The 14,815-nt window shown below is 34.8% G+C and overlaps 1 protein-coding gene across 1 annotated transcript in view; it reads right to left on the bottom strand.

Annotated features, from left to right (window-relative positions):
- NETO1 (neuropilin and tolloid like 1) overlaps positions 1-14,815 on the bottom strand; it is a 63,727-nt gene that overhangs the window by 29,541 nt on the left and 19,371 nt on the right. The gene's annotated exons all lie outside the window — the stretch shown is intronic.

Raw genomic sequence — 14,815 nt, 5'->3', positions numbered from 1 at the left:
CAGGAAAGGAGCTGGGGGTCCTGGTGGACACCAAGTTGAACATGAGTCAATAATGTACCCTTGTGGCAAATAAGGCCACCGGTACCCTGAGCTGCATTAGGAGGAGAGCTGGCAACATGTTGAGGGAGGTGATCCTTCCCCTATACTTGGCACTGGTAAGGCCACACCTGGAGAGCTGGGTCCAGTTCTGGTCTCCCCAGTGCAAAAGCAATACGGAGCTACTGGAGACAGTCCAGCAAAGGGTCATGAAGCTGATTAAGAGACTGAAGCATCTTGCCTATAAGGAAAGACTGAGAGAGCTGGGACTGTTCACCCTGGAGAAAAGAAGGGTCAGAGGCCATCCTACCAATGTATATAAACACCTGAATGAAGGGTGCAAAGCAGGTGGAACCGGGCTCTTTTCAGTGGTATCCAGTGACAGAAGAAGAAGCAATGGGCATACACTGAAACACAGGAGGTTCTGTCTGAACATCAGGGAACACTTTTCCACTGACAGTGACTAAGCACTGGCACAGGTTGCCCAGAGAAGTTGTGGAGTCTCCGTCCTTGGAGATATTCAAGAGCTATCTAGACATGGTCCTGTGCAAGTGGCTCTAAGTGGCCCTACTTGAAAAGGGGGTTGGACAAGATGACCTCCAGAGGCCCCTTCTAACCCCAGCCATTTTGTGATCCTGTGATTCTGTAATAACTAAACACCAGAACTAGCTAATATTGAAATAACTAGTCAAAAGACAAATCTAAGACAATAGCAGTCGTTAGACAAATCTCTATCACAGTGCAGACTTGTTTTTGTGGATCTTGTTTTAAGTCATGACAGCACATATATCCAACCTGGAGAAATCTGTAATATTTAGGACTGGTTTCAAATGGATCCACTAGGTCTTCATGGGAGCCTCTAAAGGTTTTAGATGTTGGCTCTGGGATCTATTCTATACCTGACCCATGGAAACCATGCTACATTTCTTTATTTTTAGTTTCACTGTTCATATGCAACAAGTCTGTTTTTTTTCTAAGCAGCTGGCAAGCATGGAATTTAAATGCAAAAACAAGAGGACAATTGTAATGAGTTAGGGCACCTGATTGCTCAAAAATCTTATGAAATAAAGAAAATTGTAAAGTAAAAAGGAATTGTAGGTTAACTGGATTAACTCTTCAAAAAGTATGTAAATGACTTTGTTTACAAGTAAACTGCAGTATCTTATGTGGCATATTGACATAGAAACATATTTACCCACCTATAGATACATGTATGCATGCACTCTCTCACTCTAAGTCACTTGCACAGAAAGTGAAATTGTATCAAATTCTATTACTTGAGTGATTTCTGTAAGAGACAGACAGATAGTACCTAACAGAAACAGGGAAAATGCATAAAGTTCACACTAATTACTAGCAAAAAGATATTCTGCTGGTAAGTATTATTACAAATCTATTTAAAAAGATCAAATTTTGAATAAAATATCCACAGTTATCAAAACTGTTCAACTTGTCTTCAAAGACAGATTCCACAAGACTTTTAAAAGTAATTTTAAGTCATACAGAAAAATTGCGGTATATTCTTTCTTACAAATGCACAAATTTGTGAGTAAACTTCTCACATTTCATTAATCAGTTTCTTTAGCTTTTCATATAAATTTCATTTTGACACTTTCTTACACTGTCAATGTCAAACCTGTTGCTTGTACTGATAAAAATAATAGATATCTCACTCCTGGAACTAAAATTATTTGAGTGAACAGATGTTTCAATATCTCTTTTTAAAAATGGAATAGTATGTTCCTTGGCATATCTAAACTAGAACTTACTTAATTACAAAGAATTTTTTTCTCTCTGAAGTACAGTATATACAGTGAAGAATATGAGCAATTACTGTATGGTCAGAAATCAAGATGAAGGAAATGTGTGCTGCAAAACCGTGGTGCAGATCAGAGACCTGATTGTGATTAAGTTTTGAGGTATTTTACTTTCTTTTCTTCTATAAATGAGAAATTAAGGAATTATTTGATCAAACTATACACTACAAAGGGTTGATGTTTGAAACATAAAGGAGTTTTTGCTGTTTGTGAATACCAAAACCTCCTTTTCTAATGGATATATACACAAAGTGGTCACAATAGAAAGAAACCATATTTCCTAATGATAAATAGGGAAACTGTTCATTTTTACTTACTGATCAGACAGCTGTAGATACATCGTTTCATTTTCCTGTCTTTGAATGACTAGAAATAGGCATTAAACTTCTATCTATCAATATTTAAGAAATTTTAACACATGCATGTGGTTCTTTGTCATAGAATTTTTTAGAGACCTGATTTTACATGTAAATGCTCGTGGAAAAGGAAAGAGAATTGCACTATTCAGCAAACCACCAGTTATTTATTTTCAAGTTTATGAAGTCAGGTTCTTTTACAATGATTTCTGGGAGCCTAAACCAGTCCTGCCTCTTGAGGGTTGAAATACAATTCTCTGTAAAAGCAGAGGTTGCAGAACTCAGTACAGAACAGCAGGATTATTCTAAGGTATTTTATGTGGTTGCCTCCTAGTATTTGATGATACAGTAAAAATATGGGAAGATGATGACCAAAAGATTTTAAAAGCATAAAAATCTGCTCAAAGAATCACTAAAGCAGTTCTAAAATAGCAAAACATTTCTATAACTATACATTTTTGTGAGATGTACAAACAAAGGCAACTTAGCTATTCTGCTGGGGAGAGAAAAGGAAAAGTACTAAGTAAAAAAAATACTAAGTGAAATAGATGTGCAAAAATACACAAATTATTGTCTTGTTAGCCAAAAATGAAATTTGTTCTGATGAATCTTTTCAGCTCTGTAGTCTTGTTGAGACTTCCATATATACATCTATAACAGTATTAAAGATACCAAAGGATCTTCAAAGAAAGCCTATGGTTTGATAAACACCATAAAAACCAGTTATAATTATAATTGGCAACAGTACATGCTGTATTTGCTCTTTGTTTTCTATGTTTTCTTTTAAGAACAACATTATGAGTAAAGGCAGTTATTTTTGAGGCTACATATTTATAATCTAAAACAATGCTTCTGAAATTCTTCAGTCCTTCACACAGTCATCAGAGAACTCAAAGGTGTGCAAATGTAGAAGGGAATATGACTTCTGGTATTTCACTTTGAAGTTCTATCTGCTATTACATCAGCAAGTCATATGAAGGCAAATAAGCCAAAAAAACCTTGTAGTCTGGAGAAGTTCGAGAAACTGTTTTTGAGGATGTAGTTCTACAAGGAGACACTACTTCGTCTTGCTTTTGGTGATCTGACTCATAGTGAATTACACTAAAGCTACTATTTGTCTTAGGAAGAAATTTTATAAATGAGTGCTGTGAGCAGTAGGTGAAGTAAAATCACATTTAGAAAAATACAGTCAACCTGCTCCAGTTACTTTAACCAGATTCCTTATATTGTTGAAATAACACAAACTGCTGCCCAGAAGTTTGATTTCTAAATTTTTTTTTAGTTTTTTCTTTTTTCACATTTACTATTCTCAGCTCATACTCACAATCAAAATATCTTTATAGTGTAATTAATATATTATACTGATTTACAGACTACACAGCTATAGTGTTCTCATTAAGATGAGATATACTGCAAGTGTTAGCAATAGCCGGACATTTGTATACCAAAAGTTAATGCTTGTTTCTTTAACATCTATTTGGAATGAAAAGGCAGTATCATCAGAAAAAGAAAATCCATGGTTTTGCACAACTTCTTGCTAAGATTGGTCAAACTGAACAGATAAGAAGTGCATGAATGAAATCCACTGGAACAGACCACACGATTACAGAGGTTACACCTAGATTTCTCTTTTCATGCACATAATGGCAGGCTTTGAGATCTTAGCCTGCTTGCCTCCCTTGTCTACTCTGTAAAATGTTTATAGCAGGTTCTTTCTCCAGTGTAACTTTTGTATCAGTGGGAACTATTTTAGAAGGTTTAGAGAAGAGGACTCATGACAGCCTGGGTCTCATCCTTAAATGATGTTTGGACTATGTGATATAAAAACGGGTAGATGTGACACTTCGGGACATGATTTAGTCTAGTCTACCCTTGATTGGTTTAGTGTGGATTTAGTAGTGTAGGTTAATGGTTGGACTGGATGATCTTAAAGGTCTTTTCCAACTTAAACGATTCTATGATTCTATGATTCTATGATATGTGCACCTAAATCCCAGAAGCGAGAAGTGCTTCTTGGAACGGACCTAGTGAGAAAGGAGAGCAAGAATGGGCAACAACGTCATACTCAGGCTGCTGAGTGGAAAGAGGAAGTCTGGCAGCCTTGATGATATGTGTGGGATTATTTGGCAGATCATTTTTATTGTGTTACATTTTTACTGCTTACTACTAAGGCTTGGGATTGGTCTCATTGGTTTGTTATAGAAGACTGTTGGCCAGCCCAAGGAAATAACACTTTAAGTTCATGGCAGAAGCATAGGGAAAAATGATCCAGAGGGTTTAGGCACAACTGGTTGCTAGCCATTACTTTTTCAGAGTGAATCAATTTATACATGGTTATTGCTTGCTACCATTGAGTGCTAAATCTGCATATCCTTTTCAGAGAGGTCATTCATGCTGTATCAGTCCATAGAGTGGATTTCCCAGGACAGAGGGAACTTATAGGAATAACTTGATGATATAAAGTAACCTTAGTTATTTTATCATAGGACAAATGCTTTCTCCTAGTTTTACCTCAGAACATTCAACAGAATGAATATATTCACTGCAATGTTCCCAACTCTTTTGAAGAGCTACATCTTTTTCAACTATTATAGTCAACAGAATATATTACTTGTGCTACTTCAAATAGTACTGAATAACCTGTAGTTGACTGCACATTTCCAGTACAAACAGAAACATCAGCATAATGTTTACACCTAACATTCCCCTGCTGTAGCTGGCCACCCCAGCTACGGCATGTATGCTATTGGCATCTTTTTGGAGGTAACTGCATCTCACATGAAAAACTCAAATATCTCCTCTAGTTTCCACATGTGAGTAGTTCACCATCCACTTTAACAAGAGATTTCTTGCGCTGTCTCCAAATATTTTTCTCTTACAGCCTAGCAAAACACCAGGGGGAATTTTGCTAAAGTGAATAACCGTGTCGGAGAACACTGGAAGGGAACTGAGTTGTGTTTGTAAAAACAACTGATTGCTTAATCATCTGGCCATATAAGATACCAGAAAGAGATGAACCAGACACAATACTCCAGAAAACATGATCCTTAGAGTGGAAACAAGTGAAATAGCCGTAGGCAAAAAGCTGTTCATTAGTTTACTGTCCAGCTGCTAGATTTTTGAAAGTTATTGGATGAATTATGTTATAGTGCTCTCCTATAACAAAGTCTTTGTATGATTCTGAAAGCTAATGTCACAGGATCTTTCTAAAATGTATTCTATATCCATAGTAGAAATCTGTTGTTGTTTAGGATGAAAGGGCGAATTCTACGTTTTCATCCCCACCAAAGCCCAAATGCGTTCTTTCTAAAGGAAAAACAAGAAAACCTAGAGTGTATCAAAGGAAGAGTGAAATTCATTCATTAAACCAAATTGTCAACTCTAATTGTAATTATATGTGTTCACCACAGACACGTTCAGTGAGCAAGAAGAAAAATTCTAAAAGCCACATAGCTCAATGAATTGCTCAGGAAGGTATATCAACATCAAGTCCCAGAAACAACTGCAGGAAAAATAAGTCTTCTGTCCTGTCTTTTTAGCATTCATAGCAGTACAGCTTTCAGTGACACCAAAGCTTTTTCTTCTTATTCTCGTACTTTTAAGAGGTTTCTTGACTAGAAATTGTCCTTTCAGGGAGCAGGGACCTATTGACCCAACAGTTTTCCCAAATGTACAAAGCCCTCTCTACAGAATGAGAAGATGGGTTGTCATCAGCTTTAGCTACAGAGTATACTGTGGAGCTTCCTTGGAGATATTCTTGCACTTTCTTTTGTTTCTTTATCTTTTTAACAGCATAGAGTAGCAGTTTTCTCTGAGGAAGAGTTTCAGTATAGTCCAGTTGTCAGAAAGAAGATAACTCTGCATGTTAAACTGTGAATTCCTACTTAAATTACCCACAAACTTATGAATTTTACATTTTATTATACAAGATAACATTCAGATCTTTTAAGGATATAAATAATGTATGGGAAGGGAGCAATAACCCTTCCACTCATTCCAGTATTATGAAATTCAGCTTCTCCTGAGATTATGGGAGGAAAATATTTTGATAAATTTTTGGTTAAGTAAGGCTTTACAGCTAGGTTTTTGCCTTTACATTTCATCTGCTTCCTGTTGGTTACAACTTCATAAGAGTAACATTCCCTTTTGTTCAAATAGATAGGTTTTCTCCAATTTCATGCAATTAAAAGTGCCAGAGAACTGTCCAAACCACAATTAATGACTAATACTGACCTAGCATATACCTAATCTCTTAGAAACAAGACACTATGTCAGCTGTGACTTTTATTATTTTGATGAGGAAAGCCCTACTGTATGCTTTACTATGTATTTGACTAAAACAAACATAATTCATACCAACCCTAACTCCAAATGGTTTCCACTTAAATTAATGAATAAAGATTGTTGCTCATCAGTAACAGTAAGACATGTTTTGCTATATGCCCACATGAAAAAATCAACACGATGATAAATTCTAAATCAAAGGGTATTGTTTTCAACCTTTTTAATTTTTTCTTTAAATAAGATCCTTCTAATGGATCCTCAGTCCTCTTTCAGTATCATTTATGCCACATGCTCTGTGTTCACTAACCAATTCTCAAACTGGTTTGTCATGAACATCAGCAAACAAATGGGTCTGTGGATAGCTGAAGATTTGTAATCTAGAGTTTGAATAGAGTCAGATTTGTGTCTATAAAAACTCAGCTACCACTGACTTTTCCTCACCCCAGAAACTCCAGATCCATCTGTCCCTAAACAGTGATTACATTCAGTATAGATTAGTGAATTTTTAATTCTATTATCATGACTTGGGAATTTAGATTAAAAAATTATAGTTTCCATTGAATTTAACACATTTGCACTTTTTCTCCTCTATTCAGAAGCTTCCAGTCTGAAGCAACAATCTGATTTCCACTGGATTTATTCACAGTTTTAATATTGATTCTAACAGAAGCAGGTTTAGACCCACAATCTGAGCTGAATTTAGCAATTGATTTATTGAGTGCTACACTGATTGACTGGCTTAGCCTCATACAGAGAATGAAAAAACTGGTCTTTTGCATCACATTCACCACGAAAAAGCTGTTGTAATTCATTGAATCACGCTTTGGGAAGGCAGTGTTCCTAAGTCCTTAAGTCTACTTTATACAATATCCAGTATTGTCACTAACTGGCTGAAGAGACTGGGAGAAGATCAGCAAAGTGAGTACTGATTAGAGATTGTCCAGTTCTTCCGCTGATGTGGTAACATTTAAAAGAAAGAAAGTATCTGGACAGTTTTCACTTTCAGCAGCAGCAGGTCAAACATGATGGTCAGTCACAGCACTCAGGATTTTTAAGTATGGGTCAGCTGCTTATCCAACAAGCAGGCAATAATTAAATTTCATTTGACCAGGTCAAGTTTTTGGCTGCCAAACAGCAGGATTTTTCCTAGCTTGATTTGAAAGAGTCATTTAAAACTCTAGTGATAAAAAAAAAAAAAAAAAAGTCATATATAAATAAAACCTTTCATTTAAGAGTACTTGGTAAATCATTTATCTATATGTGTATTGGAATATCACTGATATGCAGTATTCTGGAATACAAACAACTATATTAATGCCACAAATGATTCCTGTGGAGAGAGCACACGGAATTACAGGGATTCAAATTACTCAAATCTGATTTTTAAACTACTAAGCTAGTATACATTTTATTTAAAAAAAACCCTATGAGCTTATTTTATATAATTTCAGTATGGACTTTGTAGTTGGTAGCAGTTAATAATCAACTGTCTAATCCACATAATGAAATCAGCATTAAAGAACAACATATTTTTCATAATAACTTCCTGCATTTTCTTTTAATATTAATTTTCATATAGAATTGAGAAATGAACTACAGGAAAGAAAAGAAAAGAAAAAATCAAGAGAAAACAAGAAGTGGTATCATACAATCTTTTATTAACCCACATACTGCAACCAGCAGATTTGATAACATTGTCTCTTGAGCTTCAACTATCAGATAACATCTGGCAAATGATGTTTGTAAGTCCTGTTACACAACATCTTCTGGCTTCTCAGTGTCATCTAGGGGACTGATATGCGACTAGAATAACACATTTCACACTGCCTTCTTCTGTCATGCTAGTGCAAATTTTTAATAATGGATGTGCTACAGACATCAGTTCATTTGAATCTGAATTCTCAGAAAATATTTGGCAATTCTGTTATCATCTTACTCATGACTCAAGCAATCTTTTTAACACAAATTGCTGGATATTAGATGTAGTCTTTTGACATCAAAGTATTCAAAAAAACTTTCTGCATCTCTAATGTGTAATGATGTCTGAAGCAATATTTATAAAATGTTGATCAAAAGCATTTGCTTGCTTTCACAATTTGTAATGAATTTATTCCTTTTGATGGCATTCTCAATTGTTTGGTAGATCTCATCACCCTAAACATTAAAAAAAAAAAAAAAAACAACCTCAAAAGGTCCATTTTAGACTGTGTAGCACAGACCAAAACATTTTGTCTCACTGAAGCTAAATTCTCCTCTACAAATCTAGTTGAGGAAACACTGTCAGACACTCATTTACCTAGAGAATTGCAGACTATGCTGTGATCATGTAAACAATGTGCATTTGACATAATCAAGAAGAGTCTTCAGAACAAGAATAATTTGAGGGCACTGGATCTCTGAATTTCAAAAGATATTTGTGTACATGAATATTTGTGGTATTTATTATATCACACATTTTTAATACGAAAAAGAAAATCTCTGTCTTGAGAATTGCTCTCTAAAGGCAGAAGTAATTGTGCTAACAGTAATGTTACCTGATTTGATTATGAATGACTAGCATCTTTTTAGTGAAAGGTTCTCAGTTAGACTCTCTGTCCATATGATTGCAAAGCACTCTTAAATCAGATTGGATATATCATGGCAGACCAGAATACAAGACTAAATCCAACCTGCCTGACCATGCATCCAACTTCATTAGTATGAATAGGAGCCTTGTTCTTAAACCAGAGAAGAATTTGATCTTTGTAGCTGGAATCTTTTCTGTATTGTGTGAAGTTGTAGATAATGCTTTTATGTATCACATTATACTAGTTAAATAAACACTAGACAGCAGCAAAACCACTTTGGGAAAAAAATTAAAACTTTAGGAAGACAAGAGGTGTTAAGGAATGCTGTACTCTTCATTCAGTAATTATAAATGGAAGTTTTGAAAGTAGTTTTAAATATTTCCTTACAGCAATAAAATAAAAATATCACATTTTTATTAATAGAATGTAATTTCTAGCAAACAAGTTTTGGTTTTGTTTTTCTTTTTTTAGCTAAAGGGGAAAGAAAAGGCAGAAAATACAAATACAAAAAATGTAATTGAAAGATAAAAAAGTGCCAGGTCCACAAAGAAAATAAACTTCTTAAATTTGAATCTTCCTGAATCCAGTTCTTTTGCTTAAACAATTGTTTATTTCAACAGACATCTCACCACCTAAATGTCTTTATGCTTGGTCCTAAATGAATTGAGAAAATAAATTAACAGAGAATGCAGGTGCTTTTAAATGTCTGCAGATTGCTGAATAAATGAATGAGTAAAGAGTAAATAAATTAGTGATAAATAGTCATAGCTGCCAACAACATACAGCATGGAAGACAGACACCATTCTTTGAAAGATCTGCAGCTGAACTAGCTCAGGCCCAAAAGATCTGAGTTTCTTCCTTATTGGAAATGTGTGTGATAAAGCCAACTACTCCTCAGTCCTGACTTCTACTGAGTTCCAAAATCACCTAGAGTGAGGTGAAATTTTGCAGAAAGAGCAAGATACTAAAGATCATCTTGGCTTTCCTAGGTACCTCTTGTTTGTGGAGATTTTGTCTGTGGGCTTAAATTCCAGGTTTAGAGAAAGATCACATGATAACACAAAAAGTCACAGGCTTCTTTTCCTATCAATAAATAGTTGTCCCTTTCAAAAAATTATCCTTAAGTACTGCTCCATTTTTGTTTTAAAAAGCCCATTTGGCACTGGATGCACTACCACAAGTTTAAGTAGTGGAAATGTAGTAAAAATCTACTGGAAACTTTATTTTATGTTTACAATTTAAAATCAAGGAGTGAAACAAGTACTCACTGTAAATGCTTGCAGAACTAGCATCACTTAATTTTACAACTTGTAAACCTGATTGAAAAACTGGATTGGACCAAAAAACTTATCTGAATTAATTCAGTTCTAAGCATGGTTGAAGAAGATTATACATTTTTACATACAGAAAATAATTTCATTTCAGACAATTCTGAGGTGATTTTTTTAGGGACAAGGACATCTAGAGGAAGACTAGCACAGGAAGACAGACAAATCATAATGTTCTAACTCCAACAAAACCTCAACTTACTGTAACAGAATAGGAAAACAAGTGAAAATGGAGTTAGTGAAGAAGTTGAGCCTACTTAAAGTTATATCAGTGTGATTTGATCAAATAGACAAACACTGAATTGATATATGTCTGCCACATAATTTGTGTAAAGGTAGAAAAATAGTTTTTAATTAATAAAAAGAGTTGAGGAAATAGTAGTTCAGTTCTCCAAAATAAACATTTCAACTTAGTCCAATAGATGAAAAGGTAGAGGACAGTATTCAAAGATACTTACCTTTAAGTAAGTACCCAAGCTTAGATTACCCACATTTGAGCACATGCTTAAATGTCGGCTTCCTGAAGTTCTTTGCTAAATTGGGACTAAATTTAGTTGCTTGTCAGTGCAGCATTTGAGTATAGTAAGCTTAAGCAACTGTTCTTTAGAATTATCCTCGGGTATATCAGAAAGTAATTTCAGAGATTTTTGATGGATTACAGTGTTAAATTATAGTAGTTGTTATTCTTATGTGGCCTGAGGGCCTTAGTGAAATGAACAGGTTTTGCAGAGAAAAAGCATAAAGAAACCTAGCATTTGGACTTGCCACAATAAAAAATGTGCGCAAATTGAAAATATCTACACATTGAACATAAATTGAACAAAAATTACTTATTGGCTTTCCCAAAAAAAAGAAAAACATTAGCTGTGCTAGTGGCATTCTGCATGTAAATGTGATTTCAAAGATTTGCAAGAATGAAAATCATGTGACAATTTTTTTTTTATTTCAAAGCTAACTAATAAAGCAACTACAAGATACAGTGTAAATTACATTATTTGACATTATAGAAATGGAGACTAGCAAATTCTGAAACTTTAAATAAGGATGCCAGATACATGTGGCATCCTGTACTTGGTGACTGAACTTTTTGTCAACCTTACCTCGCTGACCAGAAGAATATGCTACTTATGAGATTTTAAAGGAATATCTCTACATAATGTGAATTAAAAAAACCTTTAATCTACTCAGCATTCACAGACATTAAACACTCACAATAAGCAGGTTACTCTTGCATGAACCCATTATTACCATTATATACCTCTTCATTATAGGTTTTCATATTTTAAAGTTTGGATTCTTTTAAGATTGGACTTAAAAATTCAGCTTAAAAATTCAACTTCTCACTTCCTCAATTTGTCATGATCATTTTTAGGATAGCACACCTGCATTTATTGTATACATAACATCACTTAATGTTACTGAGATGAGGTTTGTTCGTAACTCCTTAGTGTATGTATAAGGTAACGGTACGTATGGTAAAAAAAGCTTGTCAGTAGCTTGAGGTAGGTTATAATAGTAGAGAAAGAGTGAAAGAGAGAAAGGGAAAAAACAGATAGGAGTAAGTCTGGCTGTTCAGAGGCTTGATTCAAGCTCTTGATTTTCCACCAGGTCTAGCAATACATACATTGGCTAGAATTAGCCATACAGATGACTTCTACCTCTCACAGAAATATTTGTATTTCTGTTCCTCACATGGAAAGGACTATGCATGATAGTATTTCTGTATCCCCGCACGTAAAAGACTATGCTGGATAGTATTTCTCTACCCCATATGAGCAGTATGATATTAAAGATTGCAGATTCTTTGATATCACATAATACAAGAGAAAGACAAGACAGATCAAAGGCATAGATACTCTAACGGGCCAGCTAAAAGTTTATTTACAAAATAGTTAGGACACAATTTCTATCAAAGTTGAGGGAAGCACCATGTTACTTTTGGACCTGAGCACCAAAGAAGCTCAAATGTGATATCAGAGATGAAAGAATTACATAATCTGCATTTCTCAACAGACAGTAAACAAATCAGTATCGGTCATAGCCATCAATATCACAAAAGATATATTAAGGTGACAACATACACCTACTAGAACTACAAATATACAAAACAATATTCAGTAACATTCACCTTAGTATTGGTAAACAAAAGAGACTCTCTGGATTGACCTCTTCACAAAAAATATGAATACTACCCTCAGAAAATAAACCAATGCTAAATGGTTGATGAGTATACACAACTAAGGCTGAGAGAGGATATATTTTGAATGACACATTTACTAATTAATTAACCATTGCATACTGCAAAAATATTCAATTCTAGAAACAGAAGCCTGACTGACTTTTCCAAAGACTACAGTGTGTGAAATCAGAGCTACTAATTATTGGGCAAGAGCCCTTTTTATTAGCTATAGAGAAATGGCAACTTTCTAACAATGGTTTGTGTGCATTTTTTTAAGGAGAATTAGCTAGAAGCACTATTCAAAGAGTAAAAAATCTGTTAAGGAAAGCTAAATATGTCAATAAATGTCCTTCCTTATTGCTGTTAGAATTGAGAAATACTTCATTAAATGAACAGATGATTAAAAAAATGAACAATCACAGTTACTTGAACCTATGCAAATATCAAATTAACAAATATGCACGACTGAAAGCAAGTGATATAAACATGGTTTTGTATCTAACATAAAAGCATCATTTTCCATACAGACAGCTAAAGAATCAGACCATTTGCAACTTTGTGGCTAGAATAAAAAATAGTTTCTCTGCCTAACAGAAAGGCCACAGTCATGCCAATTAGACAAAAACACTGAGGTGATTGTCAAGATTTATTGGCTATACCTGTAACACCTCAGAAACCTGTAGGTACAATACATAAGGATGAAAATTCAACAACTTAAGGAATGGGTAAGTAAAGAAAAAGAATTGCTTCAATGTCAGCAGAATCTCTGCAGACATCCACATCACCATGGTCACTAAGACAAACTGTCACAGACAACAGTGTTGCCAGGATGAGGCCACAACACAATCAGCCAGAAGTGCATCCCAGTAAGAGCTATTAGAAAATCTGCCAGGTAAGGAAGTTAGATGATCTGGAATAACTTTGAAGTGTATTTGAAAACTCCTTACTCATTTACATATGAGGCACGAAGTTTCTCATTTTTTCCCTGAAGAAATAAGTGTTAAAATGTTTGAATGAGAACTACCAAGTAAGATACTTAACAACAGGTTTTGGAGGTACTATTCTGAATATGTGTATTAGTAGTGAAAATTCTCATTCTAAACAAGTTGTTTCAAACATTTGTGGAAGACAACTACCCAGGCTTTCTGTTCAGTACAAATTCCGTATTATCTTCCCTGCTCTGCTGTTTCCAAGTGCTTCACAAACATTACAGAGAAATCAAGAATTAATAGGGAAAACAAATACCCAGGGCTTACTGGCTGTTTCCACATTTTGCAAGTGTTTAAAGCAAAAGGTAATCACCTATATCAGACCTAAGGTTAAGCTAGCTCAGTATAATATTTGCATAAAGCCAAAAGTGTATCCTTAGGGGAAAGAGCATAAGAAAAGGACCATATTTAAGGAAAATCCTGTCCTGCCTCTGAGATTTAGTTTTAATCATTCTGTAACAAGTAATAATATGAACTATTTTGAGAATTATGACAATGGTGTTGCAAAAACACAGTTTAATCTAAAAATGTAGGTTCTCTAGTATTATTTTTGAGTGCACATCTAAGCTTGCTAAAAGCTCCTCCCAGGTGCTTCCAAAAAGACAGACTTTCTGTCAGAGAAATGTGGTTCCTTTCTAAATACTCTTCAACAATGCAACACCATAATCACCTTTATTAGTGAGATCACCTGCATATCAGGAAAGGATTTTCCTGTGGAGGTAGAAAAGAATTATTTGTACCTGTACTGCAGTACAATATCCTAGTAAACCTCTAGAAAGTCTGTGTTCAGCTTGTTGTGGAACAGATACAGAGAAGAGATTCTTAGAGAGAGGAGGGGATGGTACTAATGGCAGGGGGAACAAAGAGCCTATGGCATAAAAAGACAGTACAAGGATTTGGCTTGTGTAGACAAGCAAACTGACATCTTAAAAAAAAAAGTTTAATATCATCTCTAAGCTCATGACACAGGGGCATACAGTCCTGGTGAAAAAAGAGGTTTCACAGCTAACAAGTAACGTTGGTATAAGAAGACAAAAACATAAGCTGGCTATGAATAATTTTAGGTAAGAAATCAGAAGAACATTCCTAATAATTTGGCTCCTGGAACAGGTCTTCCATAACAGTGGTTGAAGCAGAAAATGCCCAAATAAAATTAACTCTGAAAGTCTTTAAAGGCCTTCAACAGAGGGATATGAATTTAAACATTTATGACATGAGTTCGAAACTTGCTGCTTGCAGTCCCAGTGTGAAGGACAAC

The sequence above is a fragment of the Pelecanus crispus genome, chromosome 2, assembly GCF_030463565.1.
Source record: "Pelecanus crispus isolate bPelCri1 chromosome 2, bPelCri1.pri, whole genome shotgun sequence".
Taxonomy (NCBI): Eukaryota; Metazoa; Chordata; class Aves; order Pelecaniformes; family Pelecanidae; genus Pelecanus; species Pelecanus crispus.
This window is presented reverse-complemented; position numbering and strand designations above follow the sequence as displayed.